Source organism: Pinus tabuliformis, chromosome 2_2 (assembly GCF_031772625.1).
Source record: "Pinus tabuliformis cultivar Carrire ecotype Pingquan chromosome 2_2, CPIR1, whole genome shotgun sequence".
Taxonomy (NCBI): Eukaryota; Viridiplantae; Streptophyta; class Pinopsida; order Pinales; family Pinaceae; genus Pinus; species Pinus tabuliformis.
Genome location: NC_142300.1, coordinates 505,659,922 through 505,671,572, shown reverse-complemented (window position 1 = coordinate 505,671,572; position 11,651 = coordinate 505,659,922).

Below are 11,651 nucleotides of genomic sequence, written 5' to 3'. Positions count from 1 at the left end.
CTGAGCCAGAACCTGATAAGGGGAATGGCGAAGGGAAGCAGATCATTGATGAGGATCCCAGTGCCACTATTGCCATTTCCAAGATCTAGAAGAATGAGCTCGAATACCCAGAGGAGGGGGAGCGTCTTTTCCACTCACAAATGTGGATGAAGGGTTCGCCACTGCAATTCATTGTCGACAGTGGCAGCCAAAAGAATCTTATTTCAGCAGAGGTCGTGAAGCGGTTGGGCATACTGACTACACCGCACCCGTAGCCATATAATATCGGGTGGCTTCACGAAGGACGAGATCTAAAAGTTCGCCAACAGTGTCGCTTTCCCTACAGCATCAAACCCTTCACAGACGAGGTATTGTGTGATGTTACACCTCTAGATGTTTGTGATGTATTATTAGGCCAGCCATACTTGTGGAGGCGACATGCTGTGTATGAGTCCAGGCCTCGTGCTGTCATTATTTCTTTGAATAATTCATTATACAGGATACCAGAGGTAGCCCCACCTACCGCCACATCTTTGATCATCGCTAAGAAAGGCAGCAAGCTCATCTCCCAGACCAGGAAATTCATCTGTCTGGTTCACTCCCAAAGTAAGGGGAAGATTGTCATCACATCCATGACCCCCGCGAAGGGTTCCTCCATGCAGCAGCAGCAGCAAAGGGATACAGTCATGACAAGACACAGGAACAACTTCTCCTCACCCACAGGGGTACCACACAAGTTTCAGGTGGGCGACAAAGTTTGGTTGCAGCTGCAGAGAGAATGCCTTACCAGAACCCATCAAAAACTCAGACCACTCCGACATGGTCCTTACACCAGTACCAAGGCTACGGGTAACAATGCTTTGAAGCATAGCATTCCTCCATTCCTTTGCTTGCACCAAGTGATCAATGTGGACCGTCATCGACCATGCTTCCCACCATTTCTGAACACATCAAAGATTGCAGAATAGCTCACCAGGGACCAAGTTGAGCAAATGGGGAACTCAACGCAATGGGGACCATTGCTTCCTAAGGGGGGAGGAATGATCCAGATGGATGTTGGTGGCCACCCACCTATCCCATTTGGACCCCCACAACTGTCTCTTTCAGCTTTTTTAGTTTCCTAAATTGTAGCACAGTTTACTATTTTTAGTAGTTTTTCGGGTCCTGAACTTCTGGAGCCGTTTTGAGGCCCTAAACGACGTTCTTTGGGAAATCTGGGGCAACATGGGTCCATGGACCGATGTTGCCTCCCAAAGTGGCAGTACTCGGATAGATCTTTCTAACGAGCTATCGTACGCGTCAAACGGCGATCGTATGCCAAAGTTACGACCCCGGGAAATTGATGTACCAATTTACCCAAACGGGGCCCACAATTTGGTGCTTCATCTTCTAGGGTTAGGTTTTGGGATGTGAAGGGTCTTCCATTGTTTCTCAACAATAAATAGGCCTTCGAGCCTCATTGTAAGACAATTTTAGTACAGTTCAGAGGCATGTAGCCGCCACATCTCTTCTCAGAGATAAGCTACCATCGCCCTAGTTGGTTTATTTCCGTTTCTGGTTGTAAGCATATTTCAGTATCTTCCATTAATGAAATGAAGCATTATTTATGCTACATCTCTGTGTTTATGGTTATTTCATCTCTGTATTTATGGTTATCTCTGTAATCTATTGTGTTCTTGTTTAAATCCGGATCAAAAGATTTCCCTCATGAAGATGTTTGTGATTTCTACAGCCTTCTAAGTGGACTTAACAAGAATTAAATGAGAAACTTTGCTCAACTTATCTACTACTACCATGATGGAATTGTGGTGTTTCCGGGTTCTTGGAAGTATAGTAATGAAATCGAATGTAATCATTTCCCACTTCCACTCAACTATAGGAATCGGTTGAAGTAATCCAATAGGGTGTTGATGCTCAGCTTTAACTTGCTGGCATTCCAAACACTTAGCCAAATATAGCATGTTATTGTTCCTCATTCTAGGCCAAAAATACCTTTTTTATTATAGAAAATAGCTTCTGATAAACTGGATGAAAAACATAAGGACTACGATGAAATTCATCCAGCAACATTTTCTTGAAACTTAGATGATTGCAAACATACACTCTTCTTTTAAAGTTCAATAATTCCCGATCATCAATACTATACTCAGTTGTTTTTCCTTAGTTCTCCATCTTCATAGTTTTTTTCCATAAAAATTTATGTTCAGGGTCCTTAAGAGTGGCCACCTTTAGCTGCCCTATTACATCAAACTCCACATGATGATATCGAATTTTGTATAAACACTGAACCTTACTACTTAAAGCATTAGCTACTCAGTTTTCCTTGCCTTTAATCTACTTTATATCAAAGTAAAATTCGCTCATAAATGTTGTCCACTGACCTTAGCATGAATTTATATTGAGCTTGTTGAATTGAGGCTTATGTCATCCATATCAATTTTTTTGAGAATATTTTTTAGTGTAAATCACATTAGAATACATTTGCCGACGCATTTCGAACCAACGAGTGTGGTTCATCATGACGACAAGTAATGGTGCCATACATTCAAGGCATGTATTATTGGAGTAAGTTCTAGGTGATAAGTTGAATATCATTTTTCATGCTCCTTGAGCTTTCTTGACTCGTAATCCACCAACTTACCATCATGCATCAGAACTCCTCCAACTTGTTGTTGGCAAGCATCCGTGCAAATGATGAAGTCCTTCCTGGTATCAGCGACCTGAAGAATGGTGGCAGATGTTAACAATATTTTTAATTCCTCGAAACTGAGTTGACATTATATTTTCCACTTAAAAGCTTTCCCCTTTTTTTGTAGAGATGTCACGTCGTACGCGATCCTAGAGAACCCTTCAATAAGTCAGTGATAGTAGCCTGCCAAATCCATAAAGGACTAAATGTGTGCTATGTTTTTAAGGACATGCCAATTTAAAATAGTTTTGATCTCTTTAGGGTCCACCGCAATACCTTGAGAGGATATCACGTTCCCCAAATATTGTATTTGTTTCTTAAAAAGTCGCATTTTCTGAATTTGGCTTAGATTTAATTCTCTCTTAAAGTTTGAGGAACTATTCTCAAATTTTCCTTGTGTTCTACTGCATTCTTGGAATAAATCAGAATATCATGAATAAAAATTAAGACAAACTTTTCCAAGTAGGGATGAAAAAATCCATTCATCAAACTTAATAAGGTTCTCAGAGTGTTGGTTAGCCCAATGGTAATACAATAAACTCATGGTGGACATAACACGTTTTAAATGTTGTTTTACACACATCCTCATCCTTGATGTGAATTTGGTGATACCTTGATCAGAGATCAATTTTAGAGAATATCATGGCACCCTTGACTTGGTCAAACAGGTCATCCATTCGAGGCAATGGGTATTTGTTTTTAATGGTCAACTTGTTTAACTATCTATAGTTAATACAAAGTCTCAACGTTCCATCTTCTTTTTTAACAAACAATGCAGGCTCTCCCCAAGGTGACACACTTGGTCACATGTACCCCTTATCTAGTAATTCTTGTAACTGAATTTTGAGTTCTATTAACTCAGCGATGATCATACGGTATGGTGTTTTTGACACTGGGGTAGCTCTAGGAATAATTTATATGCTGAAATCAATACTTCTTTCTCGAGGTAATCTAGGTATGTCTTCTAGAAATACATCGATAAACTTTTGGACAACTGGTATATCTTCTAAAGCTACCAAATTATCCTTTGAGTTAGTATATCCAAACTATACTATGTATATTTGGCAACCCTTCTGGATACACTTCTTTAACTGGTTAGCGAAATTGACCGCAATTTAATATTCCTCTTGATACCTTGTATTTCTTGTCTGTTTCCTTCCTCGGTGAGGAAGCTGATGGTTTTGTCCTTACAATTTACTAAGGACCAATGCCCTTCCAGCCAATCCATTCCAATTAATACATCATAAGAACCTAAAGGAAATATATTTAGCTTTACTTTTGTAGACTAATCCACAATTTCTATAGGGATATTATCTACCTTGGTTGTTACTCTACACCTTGCTGCTATGGCTAATTGTACCAGCCATGAAGTTTTAAACTTCATATTGGATAACTGCCATTTTTGAACTATTTGAGGACTCACATAACTAAGACTTGCTCCAGGGTCAATCAAAATAGATACAGTCTAGTTAGTTATCTTACCTTCAAATTCTACCATAGTGGGTTGATACTCTACTTGATGATCATCCAGGGAAGAATTGACCTTGGGTATGTTTTTGGCCATGTATCTGATTGTGTAAGCCACCTGAACACTTGTTTTAATTCTGTTTCTGGCATGGTGAGGACATTTCTTGTAGTATCGGGGTTCCCCACAACCCCAACACTGTAGGGGTAGTTTTGGTGGTTGTCCATGTTCTGACTTGTTAGAAGCTTCTGTTGTTTTGCCTTGGTCTCGGTTCTGGTTTCACTATTGATAACTTCCAAAATTTCCACCCCCATATTTCCTAGGCACTGGCTTTTTCCCCCCTAATTTGTTACCCCTGAAATTATTTGCAAATACCTTATGTCGTCTTTTCCCTGACTAGTTATAATTCCATCACTCTTCTATCGCATTTCCTGATAACATATACAAGCCTTACAAATTGTTTCGTCCATTGTTTTAGGATTCTCGAACTCTATCCATTCTTTCATATGAACTGGTAAATTGCTTAGGAGGCATTGTACCTTCATCTTTTCTTCCCGTATATACCAAACATAGCATAGTAAGGACATAAATTTTACTATAATCTAATCCATCGATAGTTGTCCCAGTTGCAAGTAATGGAATTCTTTTTGCTTTCTCATTGTAGAGCCTTTTAGTCAAGTATTTATCCTTGGAATATCTATGAAAGTATCCCAAGTTACCCCTTGTTCAATCACATTCTGGACTGTTTTAATTCCCTCCCACCAAACAGTGGCTTTACCGTGCAACTGGTAAACAAGCTGTTGGGCCCTTAAATGATCATTGTACTCATATATTTGGAAATATTGGTTCATATTGATTAACCAAGCCTCTATTGCTTCTTCCACTTCTCCATTGAATAATGGAGGTTTTATCTTCTTAAACTACCATTGCAACTCTATTCTTGGCTTCTTACCACCTTGACCTCCAGTGGTATTCCCATATTTTGCCTCAGTATTATTGTTCAACCACGTTTCCTCCATTTCCACAGGACCTTGCTATTATTGCCTTGTCTTCTCCCCGTGTCCATTGTCTGTACTTAGTTGAGGATTTCTTATGTTCTATCAGTGCGAGAGACTTTTCAGGATTCTCTCTTGTTTAAACTTTAACTGCTCATTGTGAGCACACAAGTTCATCATTTCTCCCTATAGATTTTGAAATTATCCAACAATGCACCATTCTCATTTCTTCTATTCTCCTCAAACTAAACCCACATGTCTGGGTTCGGTGGGGTAGTTCCTCAGCCTCTCCTCATATTGTTTCATTTTTATCTTCTTTCTCATTTTGTGCATTTAAATGTTTTCGTTACTAATAGAATTCTTGCCCAAGGCCACAGAGTTTGAACCTGTGGCTCTAATACCACTTGGAACATGATCAAGACATTATTAATTAATTAATCTATGGATTAAAAAAAAAAACAACACTTATATACATAGTGACTTACTTTTTTCTCATATGTCATATTAATCCTTCTCACCATAATAGTGTACGTACAAATGATATGACATGGTGGTGTTATATTATTTCGATACATGTTTGGTTTATATTCTTAGTTGATGTTCTCAGATGAAAGGTCTATACACCGATTAATTAACCTATTGAACCCTTCACACTTAACCCAACCATAGACATAACTTTAGAAGATTTTGGAGGTAGTCGTGGTTCACAACCATTCTGCACCTCCATGGACAACTCGGGCTTTCGCGACCATGGATACTCCAAGACTTGATCTGACAGTGGAGGTTAATCTACGGCTGCTCAGGGTTCAGCAAGCAGTACCCCAAGATCCCTTCCTAGTCATTCGTCGCTTATTCCCACCTAGCTAATGCTCTACAACTCAGTGACCTGTTGATCCATCTGATGAGTTTTTTCATTGGTTCTCGGTGTAGTTACTATGCTAAACATGTCTAGGTTGTAATGCAGCTTAGTAGTCCCATGAAGCTAGTCATTGCATACATTCCTCGTTCCCCTCTGCAACGGTTCTAGTTCTACCGTCCTCTCTGTGTCTGTATGCAACTCAACATGCTTGTTTTGCAAAGGTAATTCTTTTTTGTGACATCATACTCAATGTCGACATTTGCTGCTGCTAAGGCATCTCTTGTTTTATTTAATTGTTTCCCATTTTCATTTTAATTGTAGGTGTTTACTCTCTAGTGGGTCACCCTACTTTAGCAAACAATGTCAGTGGACTCAATTGATGGTAGAGAAACGCCAGGGTTGTAAGGGAAGGAAACCCTAGGAATTTGGTAAGATCTCCTCTGATTAATTTCTCAAAGCTGCTCGAGAATAGTTTCCTCTATACACCACTGGACTTACATCTTTCTCTTGCATTTGGTACTGTGCAAGATGGGCTAAGTGGGGTTCTCGACATTTATCTCTCAACCTTCGATATCCTACACGATTCTATTTTAGAGGGACATAGCTTAAGCTATATGGAATTTTGATCTAGTGTCTTTATTTGGGTTGGGTTAAACTATTGTTAAAGGACTGTGGAAGAGATCCTAGCTCGAAATGCATTTATCAGTTATTGCGGCAAAGGATTTTTCTTTCATTTATGTAAAGACAAAAATGTATAACAAGACTATCTATGTTTTTGTTAGTTTTTAAGATTCGAGATTCTAAGCTTCGGTCTTTCCTTGTTTTGAAATAAACTTCTCACAATTCCTATAGATTCATTTTTTTGGTAATATGCTTAACTTGGGTTTTCATTCCCTTGGCGAATTACAATTTCTCTTGCACATTTCCCTAAATTCTGCATGTCATTCAATAGAGTTAAGTATATATCCAGGAAATGGAATTATGTTGGTGTAAAGTTGTTAGTTTTGTATGATATTGTTCTTTTACTATTATTAACTATTTAACTTACTGTAAATTTACCTATATCATATGTACATAACCATGAAGTCGACTAGAGAGAGTCCCTTCCATAGCGATAACTTGGTCCTAACCTCTCAAGGAAAATTTGGTGCATCGACCTGAGCCTTGGCAACCCCTATTAGTTCATGCAACTTTTCTTTATCTACAGAGTAAATCATTTTTCTTGTTAAATCGAACCCCGGCTACCATTTGGTTGGGGTTACAAGTTTTTATGCCATTTGAGTCCTAATAATTTTCAGTTACCCTCTAACCTTGTATTAGTTCCCTTCCATCTATTCTATAATCATTCTTTGATGAAAGTTGATACCCTTCCTAATATGGCCTCTACCAGAAACAATAGTTGTTACCAAATCCATTATGTAATTCTAGGTTACATTCACTAGAACACGTAACTCAAAGTTTAATTACTCATTGCAATTCTAATGCATAAATTGCTCTTAAAACAAAGCATGGATTATCCGATTTCTTATCTGTTCAGAGAAATTTCTATGAATTCAGTAGGGTAAGACATTTTCCACCCAAACATAATAAGCACAATAATGTTCTCTTCTACCCCTGAGCTTCCGCTCCAAAACAACAAACAACGATGCTTAGTGGTTTTATTTTTGAATCAGGCTACAAACCTCAAGATTGTAGTCTAGTCTCTCAGCCTCTGATTCCTTTCATAACCAGGTTGTCCACTGGTTTCACCAGCTCTGGACATATCCCTCAGTTACTCTTTTCATCATTTCCTTTCCAGACCAACTGAACCTCTCCCCTTCCTCTGAGATCTCTTTTTATCTCTAGGAAGAAAGAGTATAACTATTTAACTGCTCCTAACTCCCTAGAGTCGGAGTTCATTTCTTATCTTCCCAAAGTGAATTCAAAATTTTCAATCTAGATATATATATATATATATATATATATATATATATATATATATATATATATATATATAAAAGAAAGAAATATAAAATTTCATTTAAATATCAATCCCAAATGTCATGGAGTTTTCCTGAGTTTCTCTTTTACTTAGGCAAGGAAAATAAAAATAAACCTACTTTGATGGTTATCAGGAAGATGTCACAATATATTAAACTAGCTTAGATACATATTACCTCTATATATAACCTCTACTGAGCAAAGTGATCAAATTTTTACGATAGTTTTTTCATAGTGAAAATATATTTGATCCCTCAGAGCCATTCGTAAACGTAGAATTAAAATGCATCTAAGTTGGTTGTAATCATACTAACATTTAGAAATTATGACATAAAATTTTTGAAATATATCAAAACTTTTTTATAATGTCTTTCACATTAATCGCATCATAAGTTGATGGTGGACGTTTCAAACCATCTAATGTGGTTCAATTAGATGGTTTGAAACCTCGTCCAACAACTTGTAATGTGATGGTGGACATTTCAAACCATCTAATGTGGTTCAATTAGATGGTTCGAAACCTCGTCCAACAACTTGTAATGTGATTAATCCAAAAAATATTATCAAAATTCACCAGTCTAAAATTAAGCATATCAAAACTTTAAAGCATTTACAGTAATGAAACCTATCAAACTTATTTTTAAAATAAAATCTAAAAAAAAATACATCTCCAAAATTCAATTTCTTTCCACACTTATAAATTCAAAATTAAACGAAAATTATGCTAATTTTAAAAATAATTAAAAAATTAATTAAGCTTTGCTAAATCAATTAATAAAATAATATAATCGACAGCAAAATACTTATGCCAACTTTCAAAAAATACAAATGTCAATGAAATCACTCGGGAACCATGGAAGCTGCATTACCTCTTGTTTCGAAGTTTCTCTCGGAACATATCGATATCAACTAAAGGGTCATGCAAATAATTTTAGAAATTATATTTTTGTTTATTATTATAATGCTCATTTAGGTTACATGATCTATGTTTATGCTATTTTATGGTAATGAAAATAAAATAAAATAAATAAATAAATAGTATTACAAAAGTATTAATTAATTTTCTTAAGAAAATTGAATATAGTTATTTTGTGGGTAAGTTTTTTAGTCATAGATTAATCAATAAAACAAATTATATCTATAGGCTTTCGAGTCCTGCATTGTGATTGGGAAACCAATGAATTAGCGGAAGAAAATCAAACTCTTAAGCTACCAGTAACACTTATGAGCTCACTATGGACTTGATAATTAGGGTTAACTCCACTCTAGTGGACCGCAGAGATCTCATTCCTTTACTGCCTCCACATGCTTGCATCCCAAAACATCCCAATAAATAAACTAAATTAATAATTTTTTTTAATTTTAATTAAATAATTATAAGTTTATAGAAAATAGGTAAAAAATATTTAAAGTATATTATATAATTATATGACTTATGATTATATTCATATTCATATTCATATAATTAATTTATTATCAAAATATTCAAAATTTTATTTCATTTTAATATTTTTTCATAGAATTATGTAAAATCCATATATAAAATAAAAGTTATATAAAATAATAAGTTTTAAATTTTATTATATAAAACAATAAGTTTTAAGATTTTAGATTTAAATTTCTGTATATTAAAGTTTATAAAATTACTAACTAAAAAATTTATTATCATTATTTTATGGGATAGTCATCATTCTTTTTCTCTATTTTTACGATATCCATCCGATCTTGATAAGTAACTTATACTTTTTAAGGATTTTTTCTCTACCATGGGTATGATTGTTAACACTAGCAAAACAAAAGTTATGATTATGAAATCCAAGAAAGACACTTAGGCTAATTTTATGTATGACAATAGTAACTTGGAGGAAGTGTCTTCCTAATAATAATAATAATAATAATATCTATTTTTAAGGTCACATCCAAGCCAGACACCAAATTGGTGTATGAGACCCCCTTGTTTGTGGGACAAGGGACCCACCTCCGTGCAACGATTTGACTGCTAAGTCTACGAAGGCATACATACTCTACCCCCCTCTGGTTCTGAACCTGTGACCTCTTAGGAGGAAACACATGCTCTTAACCAGTACCTAGGAATTGATATTCATCACAAGCTCAATTCAAACTATAGCATTGAGAAAATGATTAATGGGGGATGAAAATCTTATTTTGGTCTTGAAAGTAATTGTAAAACGACAAACCTCGTAATGTGGGATAGAAAGAAGTTCCTCTTTGAAACTTTAGTCACTCACGTTATCTTATATGGTTGTGAGGTTTGGGGTTGTAGCATCTCTAGAGAATCCTGGAGAAAGATTGAGCAAATCAATAAGCATTTATAACTAACCTGAAGTTAAAAGCAACACACCCTAACCTATTCTCCTTATAGAAGTGGGTATTTCCCCTTTCGAGAGCCTAGCTATGACTAGGCTTCTATTGTACAAGCACAAACTCAATAACATAGGAGACCATAGACTTCCTAAGCTAGCTTTAAATTCTAGCCAAAACCACCCAAGGCTCGAATGAGGTTGGTATAAAGACACTGGGGCCTAGTTAAACCATTGGGAGATTGATGAGAATGCTGCATTGCAAAACATTAATAACATTAAAAATATTGTTACTTTTAAGTTCAAAGAAAAAATATGGTGTGAGAAAGATTTAGGAGATAAAAGAAATTTAAGATATTAGAAGGAGGTCATCAACCCTTAACTAGCTCAAAGAAGAAAATTAATATAGGCAAGATTAGAACGAACTCTCATGAGCTCCATAGTGAAACGGGTCATTGGGTAGTTCCTAAAACACCATGGATAGAAATGTTCTACCAATCTTTGTGAGAATACGAACAACTAGGATGAAAATCACTTCCTTTTAGAGTGCCCCCGGTACAACCACATTAGATCTCAGTTTCAAAATCTTTGTTGCAATACTTACCTTCTTAGCCTTTTACGTTGTCAAAATTAGAGTGAGCTCAAGAGGATTCTCTCCAAGCTTTTTGAGCATAGGAGTAAAATCTTAAATCAAACTAAATAATTTGTGAGATAGATCATCATCATCATCATCATCATCATCATCATCATCATCATCATCATCATCATCATCATCGTGAAACATCATCATCATCATCATCATGAAACATAGAAATATAAAAATTAAACATTTATACAATTTAAAAAAAATTGAAAAATTTATTTCTACATCTGTTTTCTTGCATTATTATGAATTAATATTAAATGAAATTTTTCATTATTTTATATTACATTTTTTCATGATATTGTTTTTTAATTAGTTAATTAAATTAAAAATATAGAATAAGATATAATTACTTTATAAATATGTTAATTTTAATTTATATTTATTACGATAAATATTCTAAAATATTATATAGACGATACTGCATTCTGTTAAAATCAACTTATTTTTTAGTTAATTAATTTAATTAAAAAACCTTAAAAAACTAATTTTTCAAATAAATTTTAACCTTTTAATTTGTTTATATTTTCAATAGCTAATTGGTGTTGGTGTATATAGGATAAATTCCTGCATTCAAATAAAAATAAAAGAAAACTAAAGGTTAGCCTTTTAAACAAAAATTAACACAAGGATTTAAAATTTCCATTAAGAAAAATACAAATACAGCCTATCGTTTAGTGCATTATCTAGATAATAAGATATTATATTTGCCATACATAA